Source organism: Lissotriton vulgaris, chromosome 8 (genome assembly GCF_964263255.1).
Source record: "Lissotriton vulgaris chromosome 8, aLisVul1.2, whole genome shotgun sequence".
Lineage (NCBI taxonomy): Eukaryota > Metazoa > Chordata > Amphibia > Caudata > Salamandridae > Lissotriton > Lissotriton vulgaris.
In genome coordinates, this window is record NC_141696.1 from 553366247 (window position 1) to 553389390 (window position 23144).

General features: G+C 42.6%; 1 protein-coding gene across 1 annotated transcript in view; it reads left to right on the forward strand.

Moving 5' to 3' along the window:
* NALCN (sodium leak channel, non-selective) overlaps nt 1–23144 on the forward strand; it is a 2672759-nt gene that overhangs the window by 935492 nt on the left and 1714123 nt on the right. The gene's annotated exons all lie outside the window — the stretch shown is intronic.

Below are 23144 nucleotides of genomic sequence, written 5' to 3' on the forward strand. Positions count from 1 at the left end.
CACGCAGAATCTCGATAAAACCAGGTCTAAGAGCTCTGCACTGGCTCCCCATTAGGGAGAGAGTTACGTTTAAATCTATGTGTATTGCTCATCAAGCTTTTTGGAAATCTGGCCCAGAAATCAATCACTCCCTGATCCTACCCTATCAACCTAATAAATCACTCCGCTCCTCAAATGCCTTTCTGGCCAAAGTCCCTAGGATTCAGAGAGCTAGAGTAGGAGGCCGATCTTTTGCCTACAATGCTTCCAAGCTGTGGAACACCCTCCCTCTTCATTTGAGAGCTAATTCCAACCTGTTGAGCTTTCGCAAACAGCTCAAAACCTTTCTTTTCAATTACATTTTGACCACCTTTGCATTGTCTCTCTGGAAAACACTGTTCTAGTACTAGCGCCTGGACGCCTCAGGGCAGCTGTAGCGCTTAATAAAACCCCTTTTCATTTCATTCATTCATTTCATTTCATTTCAATTATTCTTTTTGCATTTGTCGCCCTAAGTGGGAAGGGGATACCCAGACGCGGGTCCTGTGCGCATCATGCCACTAGAGTTAAGCTAGACTGGCTTATATAGGGTGATACACTGAAACTGGTCACAGGATGATTATTTCCGCTCCAGGGTGGACCTGGTCTGACAGTTCGGGCTGGACTGTTCCTATGGGGAGATCAGTGAAGACTAATTTGTATATAGCTGGGTCCAAACTGGAATGACATGGTGTGCAAAAAAACGATGGATTTAGGACCAGATCTCTGTACTGGGGGTGAATGTTTGACATTGTTCCAGCATTCCGTCCATCAAATGTTCTTTTCGCTTTATATCTCATGACATCTTTGGTGTGGGTGTGCGCGGGGGTGTGTGTGTGTGCATGCATGAGTATATGTGTGTGTTTGTGTGTGGCTATTAAACCTGCCCTCCCCCAATTTCTTTTTGAGATGGGTCTAAAGAGTGAGCATCGGCGTGAATTGCCTGTTACCTTAGGGACAGAGCACTCACAAAAATTCACATGTCCTTCTATCTTTCTAGTATTTGTGACAGATCAGGATATAAGAAATGGTTTTATAGATATAGATGGTTTGATTCCAGTGAGCGCTACGGTTAAAGTGAATTTACCACGCTCCCATTTTTTCCTTCCACAACATGCTTTTTTGTATGTAACAATTGAGTCTACTAGAGGTCTCCATTGAGCATCCTATCACCATGCCAGCGATCAATATTTCTTCATAAGGTTGCAGAGGTTTTCAAGGCAGCTTAACTGGAGTGATACAAGACCCTCTGTGCTGGATGCTAATGGGCCATACAGAATCTCCTTGCAGCGTCTCTGGATCCAAGCATCAGCTTTTGCCTGTTACCAGGGTGCTTGACTGAGGTATATATTTGAGTGTCTTCAGGGGTAGAAACCCTCTAATTGCTGCACTGTAAATCAGTGAAGTGGGATTAGAGAATGTCATGCCTTACCTTAATCATGTGCCACACAGTGACTCTCTTCTGCAGATCTAGATGTCCAGTGGAAAATAGTGCCAAAGTCTTTGGAAACACTATTTTCCCCATCACTTGTTCTTTAATTGCCACTGGACTTAGCCAAAAGAAGAATCTCAGCCACCTCCAGTCTCTGGAAATCCCAGCCTTTGAATTAGTGCAAAGGGTTGATTTTGAAAGACTAGGGTTGCTACCTATGCACGGTACAAGTAAAGATGTCTGAATAAAAGTCTTCTACCCTCATCTGTCCACACATGAATCAGTTTAAACTCTCAGCCCCTGATTTTGATAATTCCTGCCTTGTAGGACAAAGGTCATTAAACTGTCCAATAACACAGCCTACAAACAGGGCTGTCTTAACATCCTATATGCCCCGGGGGAAAGCAGTGCACTGGGCCCTGCCTGCACACCCATTCACAAGAATAACAAGAGTTTGTTTTGCCTACTATACTCTCGCAGAACAACGCATGCGTGTGGTTCAGCGAGACCTAACAATGTTTAACTGAATTTTTTGTCTAAATTCAGGTCTGCATGGGGCCCCTACGCTCGTGGGGCCCCCTGCAATTTCCCAGTGCACCCTTGCGGTAAGACGGCACTATCTACATGCTTTACAAGCTTTCTCCATCTGTATGAAGCTGGCACTTGGAATAATGCAGATTCTTAGTCTGAGGCTGAGTTTTTGGTCAGCCTAAATCCGTCATGCTTGCTTGGCTTATCTTTCAGTAAACATTGTCCCCGTCTGTGCTTGACCAAGGGGGCAGACACTAAAATCAAGCAGCACAACTTCATCGAACTGGCCTATAAATTAGTACTGGTGACTGAATCACTGAGTAGGGGTACCCAAGGGGTGCCCAAGGTTAGTCCTTCTGTCGGGGCCTGAAGTTTGCACCAATAACTGACTTTGCAGCCTGATCGTAATCTGTTTCAAAACTGTTGGCCCCTTATTTATGAAGGCCTTGCGTCAGTTTTGCGCCGCCGGTGCGTCACCTTTTTTGTGACGCACCAGCGGTGTGAAAAATGCGCCTCATTGCGCCATATTTAAACCCCTGCACCACATTATACCTGCGTCAGGTATAATGTATGCAGAGGGGGCGTTCCCCCGCAAAAAGCCTCGTAATAGTGACGCAGTGAAATCTATGAGATTTCACTGCGTCACTTTTAGGACGCTGTTGCATCAAAATCTTGCGCCTGCCTCACAGCAGGCGTAAGACTGACGCAGGCCCTTTCACATGGGGCTTGCCCCATGTGAAAGGACGCATTGCTGGAGTTGCGTCACTTTTGTGACACACTCCAGCAATGCGTCACTTTTGCGCTTACAGATACGTCAGAAATACTGACGTATCTGTAACTCCTTGCGACATGATGCGTCATACATTAAATATGATGCATCAGGAATGTCGTAAGGAGTGCGCAGTGAAAAGTGACGCATCGCTGTTTTCACGCAGCGATGCGTCACTTTTCATAAATGAGGCCTCTGGTTTTTCGGTCATGCCATAGTACATTCAGAGAATGCTTCTGAGAGCATATTAGATACTCCAATACCAATAGGGCAACCCAATCTTCCCCCAAGGGTCTTGGTCTACAAATGGTTCTAAACACAAAATAACCCCTGAGGGAATTGTTTAACAGTACAATTAATTATTTACAGTGAGTGGTAACCCTAGTATCCAAACACAACATTGAATTGGACCACATATACATTATTCTATTTATTCTTTTTTTTTTTTTTACTTTTTCATGAACATTTGATGATAATGCTTTAACAATATATCCGACAATTACACAATTGAATGAATTCGTTTCATCAACCTCTGATACACGAAAGGGTTCTTGAGCCTATGCCTTTCAAATTGCACACAGCTCGATGCAGTGGGCGAATGAACCCAAATTTGCTATTTCTTCACTGCCTGCCTTTGTGTTTTTGATTGTTAAAACTCGTGATAAAGTCGATGAATAGATCGAATTTTGAAATAAACAATCCTTTCAACACTGTCACATTTTGCAGAGGAGAGAGGATGCAAAATGTGTTTCGTTGGAAAAAAATCCACGTCGTTACAGCGTTCACTCAATTCACATTGACACTGTGTGGAACACTTAGGAATAATTGTTCCAATTGTTGGCAGTGATACGGTGCATATGGCTGTAAGTACAGTACTTGTCTTTGCAAAGCATAAAAAAAACACAGCCCGAACAGGCACTAGCACTGGCAGGCTGGGCAGGTTTTAAATCCAAAACAATGGGGCCGTTTTTTTCTCTCCGAAAAATCCTCTTAACATGCCATTTCTGCCCACAGAAAATACTCTCTGCAAAATAAGTCTTTGCTGGGTAATGTACTCGCTTCATGAATATCCTAGCCTCATTTTGTGCGCATGTAATTACTGGGTTGAATAGCTTGATAAAGCGAGATCATTTTTTCTAATAAACGTGGGAGGAAGTGAACGCAGTTTAGCCTTCCCAAGCTCCAGCGATTTTCTTTGTTGAGCAGGTGCCTGGACTTAATATTTCATCTTTTGACTGCAATGTTCTCGCGCCCCTACAGAACCAACTGCTGAAGCAATTTATGAGAAGGTGCCGCACGTTTACGCACGCCTTTGGGCATCAGCGTGCACGTGCGCTGCGCAGTAAGACCTATTCGACAATGTTTTTCACCTTCTAACCTCGTTCAACTGTTTGATCTGCCGATGCAAAGCTAAATGACGCTGAGTGCCTGATTCTTAAAAACACAGGGCCTCATTTATGAGGCTGTGCGTCACTTTTACGCCGTCGGTGCGTCACTTTTTGTGACGCACCAGTGGCGTAAAAAATGTGCCTTGTTGCGCCATATTTACAAAGTGACGCATCTAAGTAGATGCATCACTTTGTAAACCCCTGCGCCACATTATACCTGCGCCAGGTATAATGTATGCAAGGGGGGCGTAATGACGCAAGAAAGGGTTGTAGAAGTGACGCGGTGAAATCTATGAGATTTCACTGCGACACTTCTAGGACGCTGTTGCGTCAAAATCTTGCGTCAGCCTCACAGCAGGCGTAAGACTGACACAGGCCCTTTCACATGGGGCTTGCCCCATGTGAAACGACACATTGCTGGAGTTGCGTCACTTTTGAGACACACTCCAGAAATGCGTGACTTTTGTGCCATACAGATACGTCAGAATCTGACTCCTTGTGACATGATGCGCCATATTATAAATATGACGCATCCAGCATGTCGCAAGGAGGACGCAATGAAAAGTGAGGCATCACTGTTTTCACGCAGCGATGCGTCACTTTTCATAAATGAGGCCCACACAGCTCAGAAACCTTCCGCCACAGTCTTTCTTCCCTACTCCATATTTGTGGAGATTTCTGAAATACGAAATGTCCCCTTGGCACTGGCTGTCTGTAATTAATTTGTAAGAGAATAAGTACAAGGGCCCGAAGATTTGCTTAGAAGCCAGTGACCGGCACTATCGAAGGCCAGGGTGCCGAATACCAAAGCTGCATAGACTTGAGTCCATCTGATGCCTCTTTTATCCACTACCACACCCTCCCAGATACATTGTCTGTCTTGCAAGTTCTTTTTTTTTATCCATGCTTTCACCCTTGGTTGCAGTTTTCCAGTCTTTCTCTTCCTCCTTCTTTCCCCCTTGTGTGCCTTGTCTGAATGATGATAAATATGTGCTGGTCCCTAAAAATGAATGCCTGTGGTCCCCACCTGCAACCACCTCAACCAATAAGCACTGCTGGTTTTGCTTTGAAACATGTGCCTGTCACAATTTCCTTCCCTATAACATAATGTGTATTTGTAAAGTGCACGTTCACCCATAAGGGTATCTTGGCGCTAAATAAGAGATGTTTATGGTTACCCAAATCAATGGTACTCCTTTTCCCAACCTTAGAAGGATGAGTGGATCTGCCAGAATTTGAAACTGTGAGCATGAGATCAAACACAGGCATCATACAGTCGACATGTTAATCCACTAAGCCACCAGAATCGGTAGTTACCTGGTGAAGTTTTGTGGATTCCATTTTTGCATGTGAAAATACACATACATACATTTTTGTAAGAAAAGAAGAACAAAAGTAGAAATGTAGTACCTAACAATTTTTCTGACTTTTTCTCTTTGGAGAACCAAGCATCACTAGTGCTAAACTAACTTATGCGAATTGAAAAAAGTCAGTTTGCAACCATTAAAAAAAAGAAAATAATGTGTGCACGTCAAATTTACCCTCAAATTTAATTACGCCACTAGGCATTGTTGTCTTCAATATAACTGGAGATCACTGTGAAGAGTGAAATAAAGCTGTAACTGCTAAACAGCCTACTGTACCATCTCACCAGTGTGCAACAGTGGTAATAAACACCACTAGGCCAGCATTTTACTGGCTGAATTGCAAGACACCGCCACAGGTGCATTAATACAGGTTCATCATATGGGGTCCCTGCGTTTAGTAGGCTAAGTGTGATTATCCAGGTGTGATGATCATACAAAATGTTAATCCTATGAAAACATTATGAAAGTAGCTAATAACTCCAACTGTGATGGACGTGTTCAATCTGTGGAAACGTTGTATCTTAAAAATAAGTTCATGATTATAAGATAGGAAAGCAAATTAAATGAATGACTGAAACTGCACTGATGTACAGAGAAGAGCTACATTTCTAATTGGATGACAATCAGCAAGAGGCCCTGGCACTCTGCACTTCAGAAACAGTCGGTCTTGATATAGCACTGGTAAAGGCTGAAAAGCTGAGGGCTGGGGGGCATTGGCAGACATGCCAACTCACATGATTCCACTGTGTGTCACTCGATTTTGGCTGCCTTCACACGGTCACCCAGTGAGGAGTCAAAATCATATGGTGGCAGGAAAGACAAGATTTTTTTTTTTTTTTTTTTTTTTGTGAAACAAACAAGGACCCCCTGATGTGGATTTGGCCCTACATTTTTCTGAGTTCCAACACTCTCCGTCTCAGATTCGGTGGCGGATTCTAGAAAAAATCCATACACCCAATAATAATGGAGGAGACAAAATAAGAAAAAAGAGAGAGGTGTATTGGATTTTCTCTCTGAACACATTTACCCATGGTCTAAATAATGATCTACCATGGGCCAACGCGATACTGTAGCGGCTATGCAGTGACTAAATAGGCTTAAATACATATGCTGTCTTACTATTCACACTTTATTAAAGAATAGGGAAATAAAAATTAATAATATATATATATAGATTCAACCGTCTGAAAACAAATACACATAAGCCCCGTAGGTAGTATCTTTCAAAATACACACATGGAAGTAACATAAATAAACCGATAGATTCATAGCTCCAGTAAAAAGGAAACCTTTCCTCTTAAGATATATGTGATACCAATTGAACCAATGACTTTTGTCGGTATTTAAGCCAATGAACGCGTGTATCTCAGATTCACATCGCACAACGAGATACCGCCGGGATCCCTTGCAACCGGTCAGCCTGTTGGAGAATACATCACGGTAAGCTGCTGCGTGTAGACTAGCGAGCCGTTTAAAATGAGTGAGACTACCCCGAATTATTTTGGCTAATACGAGGCGTATTTGCTTTCTTCTTTTTTTGTAAACAGAGTCACCGAGCACTAGTCTTAGCCGGCCCACTTGGACAAACCTCTAATCAGGTAACTTTCAAACTCCCATCCCGAAAGGTTATCTATGCCAAGCACACGTTCGTGCAACTAATGTTTGGTCCCGGTTGTCTGCTTTCTTACTATGCAGATTTAAGAGACGCCGGGAACCTTTTTCAGCCGGTCTTTTTCACACGCAGACATTACGGTAAGCCGCCTTAGACCAGTCATTTTCTAAAAACGAGTAAAACAAACTCTTGACCATTTCTGTTAAATGCGAGGCGCACTTATCCTTTTTTATAGAAACTAAGCCATCTAGCACCAGTCAGAGCCGGCCTATGTGGAAAGACTCGAAACCAGGTAACTCTCATCTTAAATACCGATAGGTTATCTACGCTAAGTATACGCTTTTGTATCTAATGCCAAGTCCCGCTTTTTTCCGCTTCTAATCATGTAGAATTAAAAGACGCCGGGTACCTCCTGCAGCCGGTTTACCCACACACAGAATAAAAAGGTAAAATTTATGTCCTTTCAAAAGGTGCCACAGGCCCAGGACGTGTTAGGATGAAATGATAGTAGGTCTATAATCCACTCGCTTGTTTTTCTCCCTAACACCCAGGGTATAGAACATTTAATCTTCAGGATCACCAGAATCTACCCTTCTGAAACACGACCACTATTGTTTTTAATTATGGTAAGAATGTGGCACTGTGTTATTTATCAGTATAGGTCAAACAGTGTAGCAAGAAAGACCAAGTACTAAACGTAGGCAACTAACGTGTGCTTATTTTCATTTTCCCTTTATACCCAGAATAAAATCTCAAAGTAAGGACGTGTTCTCTCACCTATACTGCTCAAAAATTACCACTACAGCTCTGTTGTGTCTTTTTGGTAAGAACTGTTCTACTAAAGCTATCTGTAAATAGCAAAAGATCTGCATTAACTGCATATTAGGATAAAGACGTGTCTAGCAACCTATCATAGCTTATGTTTTTTATTTCATCCTCCAGACCAAAATTTATGCAGAATAATTCCAACAATATTCATTTCAAGCAAAACGTGAAATGAAAAATAGTAGTAATAATTCAGTTTGAGTGAAAAGGTTAAAAGAACTCTTTAAGTACCGCAGAGCATAAAGTTGTGTATTCCTTATTCATTGCAGGAATTACTACTTGCTGATCCCATTCACCAACACATAATATTACCGGTCTCTTCTTGTTTAACTAGGTAAGCTGCAACTAGGATAAAAAAACAATCCTTTGGTTGCCCAAATTTGTATGGCTTCTTTATATAATTTAAAATATCACCGTAATAAGTAGAGACATATCGTGTTAAATATAGGCACAAAAAATCCCTCTGCAAACCTTTCAATTTTTCTGTCTACTTTACCTATGGGGATTCTCTTACTCTCCACTATAAGTTTCCCTCATTGTATATAGTAATCACGGTTGTATTAGGAATATGCCTCTCAATAGGGTAGTAAGATTAAAAATGTGAATGTATAAATTTAAATGTCTAGTTAGATGCTACAACCATGTCTACTATGTATATATCTGATTGATGACTGACACATGGATAGGTGTAAATATGTACAAATGATGTCTGTTTTTTGGTTTCTCATGACAAACTCATGCATCAAGATTTAGCGGTATTATCAAATCTGTAAATTAAGAAACACTAGCCTGATGTATATGGTTCAATTTGGCACAAAAACGGTTTTTGCACTTTACTATATGATATATAGCTGTAAATATTGAAAATATTTTTTAATATGTTTTTACAGAAATACGATGGTACAGTCCTGAGGAAGACACTCCTGTGTCGAAACGCGTAGACAGGAAACCATCTTTTATTGAATTGCGATATGTTTTTGATGATTATCTGAACTTATATATATGTCAGAATGTCATAACATTTTTTATCATGCATACATATGAATGTACTCATTATTTTTTACCAGTGAACAATTCTTTATGTACTAATTAAATTGTATCAAATGTGCAAATACCTGTTTTGACTGCTTTTTATTGTATTGTTTGGCAAAATGCCAATATTCATGTGCTAGTGTTTGTCCGTACTTTTTGCCTGAGTATTATATTCACAAAAAAGGAAAGACAAGATTGACACCACTTTCCAGTTTGTCTTTGGAGGCAGTAAGCAGCCAATGTCCATTAAGGGGTATGAAGTTTGCTTAAAAGTTGGCACGTCACCTTTGGGGTTGCCTCAAAATAGATCCAATCCTTCCTCTTTGTTTAACAGTATTAGGTGTTGATTGGGTCGAAACAATCAAACCCACACAAGGGGTGTCACATGGTCCCCTCTCACACCACTGTTGATCAATACTCACATGCATTTACTGAAAGCACCAACTTGACTTCCAAATGTATCTTGACGACACCAAAATCCCTATTTCAATGGAGAGCGATGCTGCTAGCCAGGAAGGTTTAGCAATCTTGACCATGTTTAACTGCGTAAAAAAGACCTCCATCTGTCTGACAGGGGCACACTAAGATCCTAGTATGGGGAGGAGCAGAGTCCGAAAGGCTCCCTTATAATTGCCCAATAAGCCACCAGATCTCCCTCACCATTGGCGAGGTAATAGCCCCCGAAGGTGAACAGCCATAACAACGCAGGGATTACCCTGCACTGCAATTACAACGCAGGGATTACAACGAAAGTTGTTACAACGACTTTCGCTGGAGGGCGCTGTTAGATAGGGAATAGTTTAATTTTCTATCCAACACCTTCCCTACTGTCAACGTGGGCTGGAGTTGGAATAGAAAATTAAACTATTCCACTATCTAGCACCCTCCAGCGAAAATCGTTGTAACGACTTTCGTTGTAATCCCCGCTTTGTAATGGCATACAACCGCCCCCAAAGTGCAAGGGGGGCCCGCTGAGCTACGGGCGACCCCCTCCGGCACTGTGCACGGGCCACTGGCCTGAGAGCTGGCTGGGTCCGGAATGTGCAGGGCCCCCTCCATGAACTTTGCAGGGGGGGTCCCCTTAAGTTTCGTTAGGCCGCTGCCCACTACTTCATAACCTTTAAATAGACCTACACAAGAGGCAAGAGCTTGTGAGGATCCCTTGCTAGGCTTGCCTTATTTCTTAAGGATTAACAAAAAGTGAGCGACCCAAATAAACCCTTGAGGGCTTGGGTAATTAAACTGAAAAGGTAAAAGTGCCTTCAAGGGAATTTATTTTAGTATGTATTTTGTAATTTTGTAATGTAGGTCCATCTTATCCCTATCTTGTTTTATTCAATGTAACTGGAGATAGATGTCTTTTAGGTTCTGTTGAGTCACGTATTGATTTATTCCTGTGTGTACCCACAGACCTATTCTTTGTTTGTTTACTTATCTGTATATGAAGTGTATCCTTTAAAACATCCTTTTGATAAAAATCTATTTTCTAATACACCTCGTGTTTTGTTTATATGTTGTGTCCTGTTAAAATTGAGTTTACATTGAATTAGAGTCTAATAGCACTCGATTTGTTCACATTAAGGATTATGAATTCATCCTTTTAAAGCCATCACAAATTACAAAATACATACTAAAATAAATTCCCTTGAAGGCACTTTTATTTCTTAAGGAACACTGATTCAGAGTTTGTATAGAAGTAGAAACATCAGCGATTAAAGAGAACTGTGTGTGTGTGCGGTGGAGGCGGGTTCCGGGTTCCTCTCCTCAACCTTATCTGTTCATTGTTTATTTACAACTGCTACATGATCGCTTAGTAGCCAAAGGGGCAGGCTTCCATCCATGCGCTGATGATATGCGAGTCGCTGAAAATTATTATATTACAGATTGTAATGTACTGGCAGGGCATTACTCTGCAAATTAAGTACTTAATGGGTGCTAATTGACTGCCTTTTAATTAGAGCAAGATGAAACTGTTGTTTGTCTGCCAGGGAAAAAAACTGAGTAATTTATCAGAGAAATATACAAGATTTTAGATCGAGAGCAGACAGATTGCAAACGTGAACAAAGGTACAACTTCTGGCATGACAATGGCTATGGTCTGGAACATCAATGGCATGGAACAGCACATTTGCAATGTGGTATAGAACAGCATTTATTATTTACATCCCCTTTGAAGAACTGAAGTACTTTTTGCAAAAGGGATATAACCATCCTAGCCAATGTCATAATTGAGCCTCCAAAAGAAAGTGATTAACAACACTAGCCACATTTCACCTCCCTACATTAAAATTTTAACTGGTCCCAATTGCTTATGGAGTGAGTTGAGCAATTCTTAGAAACACATCTATATAAAAGTATTTAGACAAGAAGTCACTGCTCCTAAAGCCACCGTGTATGCCGTAGATCCTTGGCCATGAGCCTTTTAGGAAACTCACAACCTTATTTTCGTTCTAAGATTTAGAGAGGCCATTGACCGTAGAGAAAAAAGCAGTTCACTTTACTGAGTTCAGCATCTTGAACAATCACAACCAATAGGCATTATAGGACAGTGGTTATTAATATGGGGTCCCCTGACCCCTGAAAGTCCTTGACGCTTATCCACGGGGCTGCTACAGTTTAGAACATTAACTAATATTAGGAGATTAAAAGGATGTATACATACAAAAGCAAAATTAAAAACTGCACATTTTACAATTGTTCTGTAAATGTGAAGGAATTTCAAATTGGGGCTTAAAATTAAGTTGATATCCCAATGGTGATTTGGGGAAACAGCACAAACGGAACGTAGTATGGACGATTGGTGGCCTCGATTAAAGCACTTTTATGATGTGACAAAATAAGGAACAAAAAAAGACAAAGTGATATGCTAAAGTCTATCATATCACATTTACAAATGCTCAAACTTTCCATTAAAATAAAAATTTAGATTTTTGTATATTTTGAGTTGAAATACTTTAAAATGTGTGTATTTATTTGATGCTTACTTGATTTCTATATTGTTGTACATCATTTTGAAGTTCAAATCGTTGTTTAAGCCGGGGACCCCCAGCTTCCCAGTAGTGATTCACTGGGGTCAGCAGAATTCCTAAGTATAAGAACTGCTGTTCTAAAATGTTTCTTAGTTTGGTGGCATCTTCTTGACTTGTGAGATGCAGTGTGACATTATTCACCAGAATATCCCTTTAATAGTATGACCAGAGGTGGTGGATTCACCTTAGTGATCAGAACAATACTAAGAGGAGTCGCTGTGGGAAATAGGAGCAGCGAAGAATTGAAAGATTTTCAGAAAAAACGAATTTTACTTTATATTGAACAGGCAACTACTTGGAAATGCTAACATAATCAAAGATCTTAAGTTACACCCAAATAAAGATGATGATGAAAGCACTGGTGAAGACAACATCTGGAATCCTGCAACTTAATCCACAGCAAGCCCCATATAAAGCAAAACAACAAAAACAAGGCAGTCAAACTGTAATTAAACCTTCATATATATAAGAAAAATGTAAACAAGACCTGATAATGCTCCATTGCCTCTTATTAGCCTCACAATCAATTTGGTGGCCCATATTCGATTGACTTGAACAATACTTTTGACCATTAAGGGCCAAGAACCTGAGCACCTGCAGGCAGAGCGTGGCATCTCCTTACATTCAGTGCCAGACTGTCCAAAGTGGGACCCGGGCATTTCCCCAGTGGGCCACCAGGGTGGGAGCCAGTTTTAGACCTCTGTGGGGCCGTTTATGTTAGTGGGGGCCAATTTTGCAGCATAGCTGCAATATAGGCCCCCTGCAACAAACGCGGCACAAAGCTTTTCACTAGCACACTCAAATCCCCCACACTCAGCCCATGTGGCAGGCTGAACTCTTTGCCAGGGCTGCTTTTGGTTCAAAACTTGGAGCTCTGCAATGATGTGAGTCCAAGCATGAAGGTAAAATTTAACCACTAGCGATTTAGCAGAGTACTGAAATCTACCCTGATCAGGAATCTCAGTAACAAAGACAGCATTGAGAAGCAACTGAGCAATACCAGATACGCCAGTGGTTCTTAAACATTTGACTTCTCTGGACCCCCACCTAATCATAAATGGAATCTCAGGGACCCCCACTGAGTCATTATTGGAATTTTCGGACCCCGATCTAAGCAATTTAGTTGATTCGCACCGCAAAACAATTGCCAAAATTACGGAAGCAAGCATTCATCAAACAAATAAACAAATGATTAAATATTTTTATTTATTTCACAAACAAACATAAAAACATCAAAACTGTCATTTTAATTTGAAGGTTGGAACTTTTCTAAAGTCAATTGAGGTCAGCCGTCATTCATTCCATATTCTGTTTGGTGGACTTGCACTGCTTCCACACTTAAGTCCACCTTAAGTCCACTTAAGTCCACCCACTTGCCAGGCCTAAACCTTCCCTTTAACTACACGCAAGTCACCCCTAAGGTTGACCCAAGGCAACCCATGGACAGGGTGCAGTGTATTTAAAAGGTAGTACATGTACTGGTGTGTCCTAATAGAGAAATACTTCAAATATAGTTTTTCACTATTGCAAGGACGATCTCTCCCATAGGGTAACATGGGGATTGCCTTGAAATATATTTTAAGTGTAATTTCCCATTGGGAACAGATAAAGATTTGGAGTGTCGTATCTCTGAACTCACAATTTTGAAAATACTTCTTTTGGTGAAGTTGTTCTTTAAATGTTGTCTTTGAAAATGCCACTTTTAGAAAGGGACAGATCGCAGTATGTTCGCACGCAATTACAATGAATTATTGTTCCACCAAGTTAGATAAACTTTTTAAATCGAAAGGGAAGGTGTGCATTCTGCTTCTCTTACCTTTGTACTTTTAGAAAGTGGGCATTTTCTTGCTTAACTGTTCTGTGCCTCTGCATGTCTGTAGAATACGTATCTGGGTTGGCTGACAGTTGGACTCTTGTGCATTCACTCTAGACAGTCACATAAAGTCAGCTGAGGTGTGCCCTGATGTAAATGTAAATGTACATGTATTTATATAGCGCAAATCACCCACATCGCAAGTATCTAAGCGCTTGCTTAGGGAACCCGTCCTGGTATTCCCCTGTGAGATAACCCCGGCAGGGTATCCACAAGGTGAAAGCCAGGCATCCCGCCGCGAGGGGCCATTGTGGAGATTAAGCAAGCTATTGCCCAGAGTCGCAGAGTGTGAACCCGTGAGTCGAGTAGGCACCAGAGAGAGAATTATCGAGTCTGTGGAATTATTGAGCCCAAGCCCCGTCGAGGCGGGGAATTGAACCCTGGTCCAGGGCCGATCTCAGCTTCTGAGTCTGCCGCCTCTAACCCCTGAGCCACACTTCTCCACCAACCGCCTATCACCACGCACAGGACCATCAAATAGTTGACCTGCCAGTGCCTGGACTCTTCTGTTGAGAGTCCTGACTTGCCAGTTTGTGCCATATCCAGTTCCTGGGCACTTGGAAGCGTAACCTGGTGATCTTTAAGAGAAAATCCATGCATAGACTTCCTGCGCCTGTTTTACCAAAGCTTCGCTGCAAAAGATCGACTCATCGCCGCTGCCTGCCCTGAAGTATGGTTTCCACTTGATGCATTGACCACGACCTTCACTACAGGCCCCAGCTTGCCAATGCAGCAAGTCTGAAAAATTGCTGCAGCTTTTGTTTTGAGCATCGTGCCACCGACATCAGTGGCACCGGGTCCGATCTCAACTCAGTACCTACTTTATGGCTGTGTAATTGTTGCAGCACCTGCTTCGCGGCTGTGGAATCGATGCTGAGCATGCATTGCCGCTATTGCATTGATGCAGCGCATCTGGATTTTCAGTGCATCGTCCCTGGGTGCTGATTCTTCATCTACACAGCAGCGCAGTAAGGAACCAAGGCAGCATGTCCGGAAACCAGCGCATAATCTCCCCTGCCAGTAAGGAACCAACACATCACCTCCCCTGCCTAGCACTAAGGAACCGATGCATCATCTCCTCTGCATGTAAGGAACTGATGCATCACCCACCTTGTGTAGTACGGAACCGACGCTTCGCTTAGCTTTTCCAGCAGTTCACCTCCCATGCGCCTTGCACCACCTTTGCTTTTGGACGCAACTAAGAGACTTTGTGCTAAAACAAACTCATTCATTGATTTCTATGGACTAAACTTGCTTAATCTTTTAAAAATTATATTTTAACTTGTGTATGTTGGATTTTTGTTATTTTGGTCTTGTTTTATTCAGATATATATTGGCTATTTTTTTAAACTGGTGTGGACTCCTTTTGTACTGTTTTCACTGTGTTGCTGTGTCTGTATGTTTAAATACTTTGCACAGTGCCTCTGAGATAAGCCTGACTGCTTGTGTCAAGCTACCAAGGGGGTGAGCAAGGGTTATCTTTGCTGTGTGACTCCCTTTCCCTGACTTTAGGGAGGGACCCTTCTTGGACAGGGGCCAAACCACTGCCAACTAGAGAATCCATTTCTAACAGTATACTTGGTCGCTGGTGGACACAGACAATATGTCACCAAAAATGGTGGCAGACCAGGGACCCTAGATCAAGCAGACAGTCTATCACCATTTGGGACAGTGTTATCATAGGCCATTCTTGATGGCTCCCTCCCTCCTCTAGCTTGTAATAAGTGGGGGAAATACAGAGACGGTTGAATGGGTTTTTGCCAAGTTTTGGTGACAGTCCAGTTACTACCCATCTCTAAATAAGGCCATATGCATTTTCATTTAGTTGTACAACCTGGCACTTTAAAATATATGTCAGCAGTCATGGGCTACTCAAAGTAACTCCAGAATAAATATCGACCGAAACATAGGCCTCTCCATAGATTACCTGCCATGAGGGAGATTGTAGTGATTAGTGGGCTGGCATGGTATTCGAATGCCTTCATACCTGACTTAATACTAACATGACCCAGCAAATAATACTCCCTGTTATATAGTTCATACTGCTGCAACTGCTTAAGGGAGTTATTGAGATGCATAAGCCCTACATTCCTAGGGCAGACATTTGTATGACCCTCTCTTCTCAGAGCTGTGACACCCCAACACCCTTCTCAGTTTGACCCCCAAGTAGGCATTAGCTCTTATTACTGCCAGACTTTTCCAAAGGGCTGCCTTCCACATGTTCCTAGTTTCAAAGTCTTTTGTCAGGCATTTGCATTGAGTTGAATGTTTATTTAATAATCATAGTGGGGACTGAAAAAGACATTCCTTACCAAACCCGGGCCTATAAGCCTCAACTCGAGCCTGTCCTCAACTCTGCTATTGTTCTTCATTCAGGTGGTACAGATCATAGTGTCAGACTTCCCCTGCTGAAAAAACTCAGTGGGTACAAATCCTGTGGAAAAATGAGTTGACAACTTTTTACTTTGGACTCTCTCATTCCTCCCTGTCCTCGAGTCATGTCTAATGCTAAGCTCTTTCTACTAGACTGAAAAAAATATTCAGACATTTCTTCATTTGCTCGAAGCTTAGGGATAGGCAGGCAAGCTTATGAGCAGTAAATCTGTCTGTTGAGCTAGCTCACCTACCAGTTCTCTTGGAATGACGTTCAAACACCATCCAGTCTAATGCTTGCAGTGAGCCAATGTCTGTGATCCGATTTGTGGTGGGAATGTGGCCTGAAAAATTGAAACCTTCAAGTCTCAGCAAGGTCACATGGTGTTGACGGTTTCCTTTTTGACCTCTTTGGGTAGGCTGTTCTTCTATATGGGCATGTGTGAGTGTGCATGCAGGGAGCAGTACAACTACAGGAGGTGCACTGCTACTCAGAGCACAGGCAAGCTACTTTTTGGAGCCTTGGAAGAAGCTGACATTTTAGATCATCCTTTCCGCAGTGGTAATGCATATGCCATCAGACAGATTGCTGAGGGACTTCTGATGTCTCATTTGCCACTTGTATGTGTACCAGAATGTATGTATCCTTGGAATTCTTCAGAGTTAGGCAGTTGAGCGCAGTTCTCTGAGGAGACAGATGTAGCACCAGAGTGTCCGCAGGAGACAGTCATCGTATCTTGTGGATGTAATCATGACAGCCCTGGTCATCCAACTGAGAGGAAAAGCTAGTTCTGAGGGGACCCAAGGAATGGATGTTGGACCTCTACTCCCCAAATCCCTGAGTAACCAGTAAGAGGGTGGCACACAGCGAGTCATCATTTGAGGCTACCAAACTGCAGGTAAGTTCATGGTGCTAAAGTTATTTTAGTTCACAATAGAAGGGGGATCACAAGTGTGAACTGCACACAGACTTTGGGCACAACCATTGCAAGCTAGCCTTGCATTTACCACACAAGAACTTCAGGCACAACTCATCATATAGTTTGACCAATCAGGGATTTTTGAGGATCTGGCCACATACCTGCTTCCATAATGTAGTTGCTCCTCACCCTTTATTAAATTACCACCACTAGTGTAGATGAAGGACCCTGTAGACTTGCTCCACTGAGGAGGGAGGAGGTGCTCCTGACCATGGTGGAGAGAAAAGAGAAGAATTGATATCTCACCAGAATATGTATTTGAGAGACCAGCGCTAGAAGGAGTGAGGTGGGAAAAATTAGTATACAGTCCTTATGTGAGAAATTGCATCAGGCTTTTTGGGGAGATGCAGTTGTTTATAATTATTAGGGCTCTTCTGCATCGGGGCATAGGAAAAAACTTATGGAGAATGTCAACCAGTCAGCTTTATATGACTGATTCTATAGTGGCAAGACACACAATGGAAGGTTTTCTGTAACTGCAATGAGGATGAAACCACTATAGATATTTTGCATTAAACCATGCCAGCAAATTGAGGAATGCCATCAGAGGAGTATAATGGAACACTAACTCTTCCTCCTTCAATTCAGGAACTCTGGTGTGCAATAATGTGCTGGTATGTCATTGACATCCCAGAGCTCTCTTGTAAGTGCTAGTTTAACCCCTTCCATGCTGATGACGAACCCCAGCCGTCATGCACTACGGTGCTTGTGTGCTGATGACGGCTGGGGTTCGTCACGGCCCGCCCCTGTTCGTGCTGTTTACAGCACACCAGGGGAATCGCGGCCGCATGGAAAGGGTTAAGGTCCTGGTGCCTCACTGACACTCATCTAGGACCCCTGCCAGCCTAGTGGGTTCCGTGGTCGGATGGGGCCCCACGCATAGGAGAGACCTACTTATGACCAAATAGAACAGACATATGTCCTCTTGAATTTTTCCAAGACATTATATGTTGATGTCTGGATAGTAATGCCATCCCTGCATCACCCTTGGCACCAAATTCATGCCAGTTCAACACCAAGCAGGTACTAGTTCCTGTTTCTACTGCTACCTCCTACTATTATTGCTAGCCTAGCAGTCGCAGGACACTGGAGATTTGTACGGCAGGAATGCACCAAAGCAACTCAGTGGGTTCAGTCAAGCCTCTGACAAGCATCCTAAAACCAACCCAAAATATGTGTTGAAGTCAAAATGAATATTGAGGCTCTTTGTGATGGGTGCCGGATTCCCTGAACAAATCTCCTGTGTCCTGGGACCTCTAGGCTATAACTTTAGCAACAACATTGCAGCCTTCGGTAATACAAAAAAAATGATAAAGTACAGGTTGTAGAAGAAAAAAGTAAAGCACTTACACAGAATAGGGACAATACAGATAGGAAAAGTGCAAGCTTCCCTTCCTAATGGATTTGGTACAACTGGAGCACATATGCTGCAAGCTTGTCTCTTTCAAACAACAGGTACAGATGTGGGGTCAAAATTGGAAATGCCCCTTCTTCATAGAATAGGGATAGTAGAGCAGCTGCAGTGCAAGGTTTCCCCCTCACAGAACAGCTACAGCTCGACAACTTCAAAACAAACTTCTCTCCCACAGAAGGCAGATGTAGCTCAAGCTTTCCTCCTCAAAAGATTATATTAGCATGACAACTGTAGTGCAGGCTTCCATAGCTCACAGACCACTTTTAGTAAATGTATGAGTGGCATGGGGCTTACAAACTGATGCTTAATCCACTTAGGGCTCGATTGCGAGTCTGCCGGTCTGTGAACCGCCAGACTCATGGGGGCACTGCAGCATAATACGGGCGGGCCCGAGCAAGGAGTTGGACATAGATTTGGTCCTGCAGGTCCTCCTGCGGTCTTGCCAAGCATATTACGAGTTTCCTTTCTCGCCGGCGGTATCATGGAGGTTCCTCCTCCATGCACACCGCAGCGGAAATTAAACAAAGGGGGGACCTCCAGGGCCCCCTGTGCCACCTCCACAAAGAGATGCACACAGGGAGGTACAAAATGTGCGCCCCTGTGTGCATGCACGCCAGTTCCTGCGTGATATGGACTTTTCAGTCCATGAAGTGCAAGAACTATTTTTTGCATTGCCATTGCGGTGCCTATTTTCTGAAGCACCGCTGTGGGAATACCAAATACCAGCCCGTTAGACAGGAGGAAACTCCTAATCTAGCAGGCGGTCTGACCATGACTTTGGCGTTGCTGCAGCAGTGCAGATCCGGCGCCGCACCCCCAAAGTGATAATTGGGCCCTTAGAGTTTTGGTGGAGGGTGAATATGGGATAGGTGACACCACTTTAATATGTATGGCATTCCATGTCAGTACACTTCCTGTTACTTTCTTTTTCTACTTCTGCTTTCATTTGTAAGGCTCTCAGTGATGTTACTGTAACATTCTGAAACTCCTGCAGTCACAGAGTCCTGCTCTCTCTGATGTAACACCTGCTGTTTTCACATCCTCCAGTGTTGCTGCTGTCACAGCCTATAAATCCTATTAGTGACGTTCTCATGTACCTATGTCAATCAACTTGAGATCTCCCAGGTTGGTAATTTTGCTATATGTGTAAGGAGACTTTTTCTACTCATGGTGTGAAAGGAGCAGGAGCAAGAGGGCGTAACCCATGCTACTCTTCTGTTGCCTCCCTCCGTTCCTCCTTCTCGATTCTATATTTACCCACTCTCTATTCCATTCTCCCCTTTCTCTTACTCTCCCTCTATATCCATTCTCTCCTTCCCTGCCTTTTCTGAATTTCTCTCTATTTTACTCTCTCTCTCAACTTAATCTCTTCAGCTTTTGTTTACAGTAGCGGCTGCTACCAGACGGGACTTGCAGGTGCAGCATTGTGATTGATCTGAACGCCATGGTTCAGCACTCAGACGGAGACTGGGAGGCTTTGCATGTTTCTCACCAGGCTGTGTGATACGGCCGGGTGGGGAACATGCAAAGTGCGCATGACTGGCCGGCCCAAGAGGACCAGCCAAGCAGTAATTCGCACTTAAGGAGTGCAAACCACTCCTCCCTCTGCTCTGGCCAGCCCCATCCCACGAGTCGCTGATTTCAATAGGAAAAATAAAATGATAACGATACGTTATTATCATTTGATTTTTTTCTTTTGAGCAGTGGGGCACGATCCTCTGCCTTAGTGCAGAAGCTGCCACTGTTTGTTTATCTCTCTTGTCAGTCTCGTCTCATTTTCCTCTTGTTTTACCTTGTCTGTCACTCTCTTTCTGGTTCCAAAACAACTCTCTTAGACATACTGTCTGATTTACTCTTCTCATGATACCCAGTCGCTGACCCCTCAATGACTCACTTATCTCCTCTCCTTGTGTCATCTATGTCTAGCTCCTTCTCCATCACCTATGGCCAGGCAAGGATGTCTGCCATACAAGGTGAATGTATCCCCTACTAGTTTCAGTCTAAACATCTACCTAATATTCTTTCCTACCCAAAACTGTTCCTGCCTATCCTGTGGATTACACCATCTTTTCTTTCCAAAACTCTTTTCTTGGTATATTTTTCTTCATTTATCCTCCTACCTCTCCTGAAAAGCGCTCCACACATTCCTCGTTTTCATCCTCTTGCTTTCCTTTCTCTCTCACGTACTCCCACCCACCAGCCTCAGGTGTTTCATTAGCACAACCGTTTCCCTGCATAATCTGACACCCTGAACCTTAACCCTATCTTTTACTCTCATCAAGCTCATTGCAAACCCACTAGCCTCTTCCCGACCATCTTCTCACTAGGCTCTCTCATACCTTCCCCACACTTATTCCTTTCATATTGTTTCAAGTCTCCGCTCCTTCTTGCACCCTTCTCTAATATTCCTCCTGTGTCTCTCTGTGTTTCTCCTAGTCTCACTCACATTCACTCTCATACCCTGCCGTGTGACTGAATGGCTCCCTTTACACACACACATAGCCTTCACTCTCAAACCCTCCTTTCCCTGACCGACTCCTCTTACTTGCCCTTCTCACACCTTAAACTCATTTGCACTCTATCTCTTCTCGTTCATGTCCATCTCTTTTCTCTGTTTTGTTTCTCACACTTTTGTTCAGTGTTTCACTGTCTCTCACTTACATTACTGTACACACGCCAAAATGGCTGTGATTGCTGACACTCCCTATAACCCGCGCAAATGGTGAGTGACCGTTTTTCATATTTACACTGACTCTACGATTTGGGAAGGTCAACTCAGAAGCTATGCTGATGAATTCTGAAGAGAATCCTATGCTCTATTGGATACCTAAAGCAATGGTGTGATGACTTTGATAGATAAGATACGTTTTTATTGCACAATTACATAAAATCATTGCAATTGGTTACACAAAAGGACAATTAAAAACAGTTTTTTGTCGTTTTATAAAAATATATATCAATTTATAATCCTATTACCCTTCAAATGTGATGACTTTGAGATGAAACATGGAAATGTAGTGGTGAAAAGAAGCAAGATTATTGTCTGGGGCCATTTGCAATTTGTTAGACCAAGTGTGATTCTTCGGTTTCCTATGTATGAAGAAGGAACTTTAACCTATGAGGTCTGTGTTATTAGGAGGAGCCCAGCCACCTCCATAGTAACTACGCTCAAGCCTGGAACACATTTGCCAAACTCTTGAAATTGTTTTGATTGGTCACGCACTGGGTGTTGGGGATCCCAACATCGGTTTTGCAGAAGTTCGCAGGCCTGGATTGGTAACCAAAAGCAGCCCTGACAAGAAATGTCCAAACCATCCCCGGCCGAAAAGTCCAATTCAGCCCCATTGCCTTCCTGTCTCTTTCTTTCCAATCTCACTCCCTGTCTTTAGATCAATGCTTAATTTGAGTCTGTGTTTTCCGGCGATCTGCGCCAGCACTTAATTGGCAGCACTGGCACTTTTGACAGTCTGCCACATGGTGGCCTGTTTCTTTGATTCAGAGTGATCACAACAGCAGTTGTTTACTAATTCAACATACGTTAAAATTGACTGTTACCTGCCGCCCATAATAATCTTATAGCTTTTGGTGCCTGGAATAATCTGAATTGTCACACTTCTAGGAGTGTTATGGTTAGTAGTTGGTTTGGTATTGTCATTGGCAGTGCTGACAGGGGCAATGGGTGGTATAGGGTTCAGTGGCCTCCTGATGTGTGCCCTGGCACTTAATTTGTTTTACAAATTAAGCACTGTTTTATCTCTTTTTTTTGACTGCTGTGCTTGCTGCCATACACCCCAAAGCTACAGAATGAGGCAGCGGCCACTAACCTTAAAAACTGGCCTGTAGTGGCTCCAGCCCCCAGGGAAATGCCCCATGGAATAAATGGCCAACCTGGCCCTGTCCGTTCAAAATGCTGAGACCGCCCCTGCACTGGTGTCTGTGTTCCACATGTTACGCAAACCCAACAGCTTAGAAGTTGCAGGGTATGCCCCAAACAACCCTAAGTGACATAACCTTCCCTCCTCCCTTTTATATTACAATGGGGCTGGAAAAGAATAAAATGCAAGCCTGCAACGCAACTTCACCTTCATTTCACAACAGTAAATACATTAAATAACATTTTCAAATAAACCAGTGTGCAATGTTAAATATATATATATATATATATATATATATTAAGCGGAATTGTTAGAGCGCAGAAGGTTTACTCTAATGAATTGCGATAAATTGTGATTAATTGTGATGTTTGTTACTTTTCTTTTGATAACCTACTGTTTAATAACTTTTTAACCTTGTATTCTTAATTATTTATGTATTTTATCCTGTGTATGTACATATTTTATCTGTGCTTTTATGGTCTATGACCGCAATAAAGTTATCAAAATGAAATGAAAATGGAATTGTTAAAAGGCTTGAATCTAGTGCCGTAGAGTTGGTTATGTAAAAACACAATAACCCGCTTTCTTTAGGAAAAGTATTAGTGTAAGACGGAGGAGAGAATTCT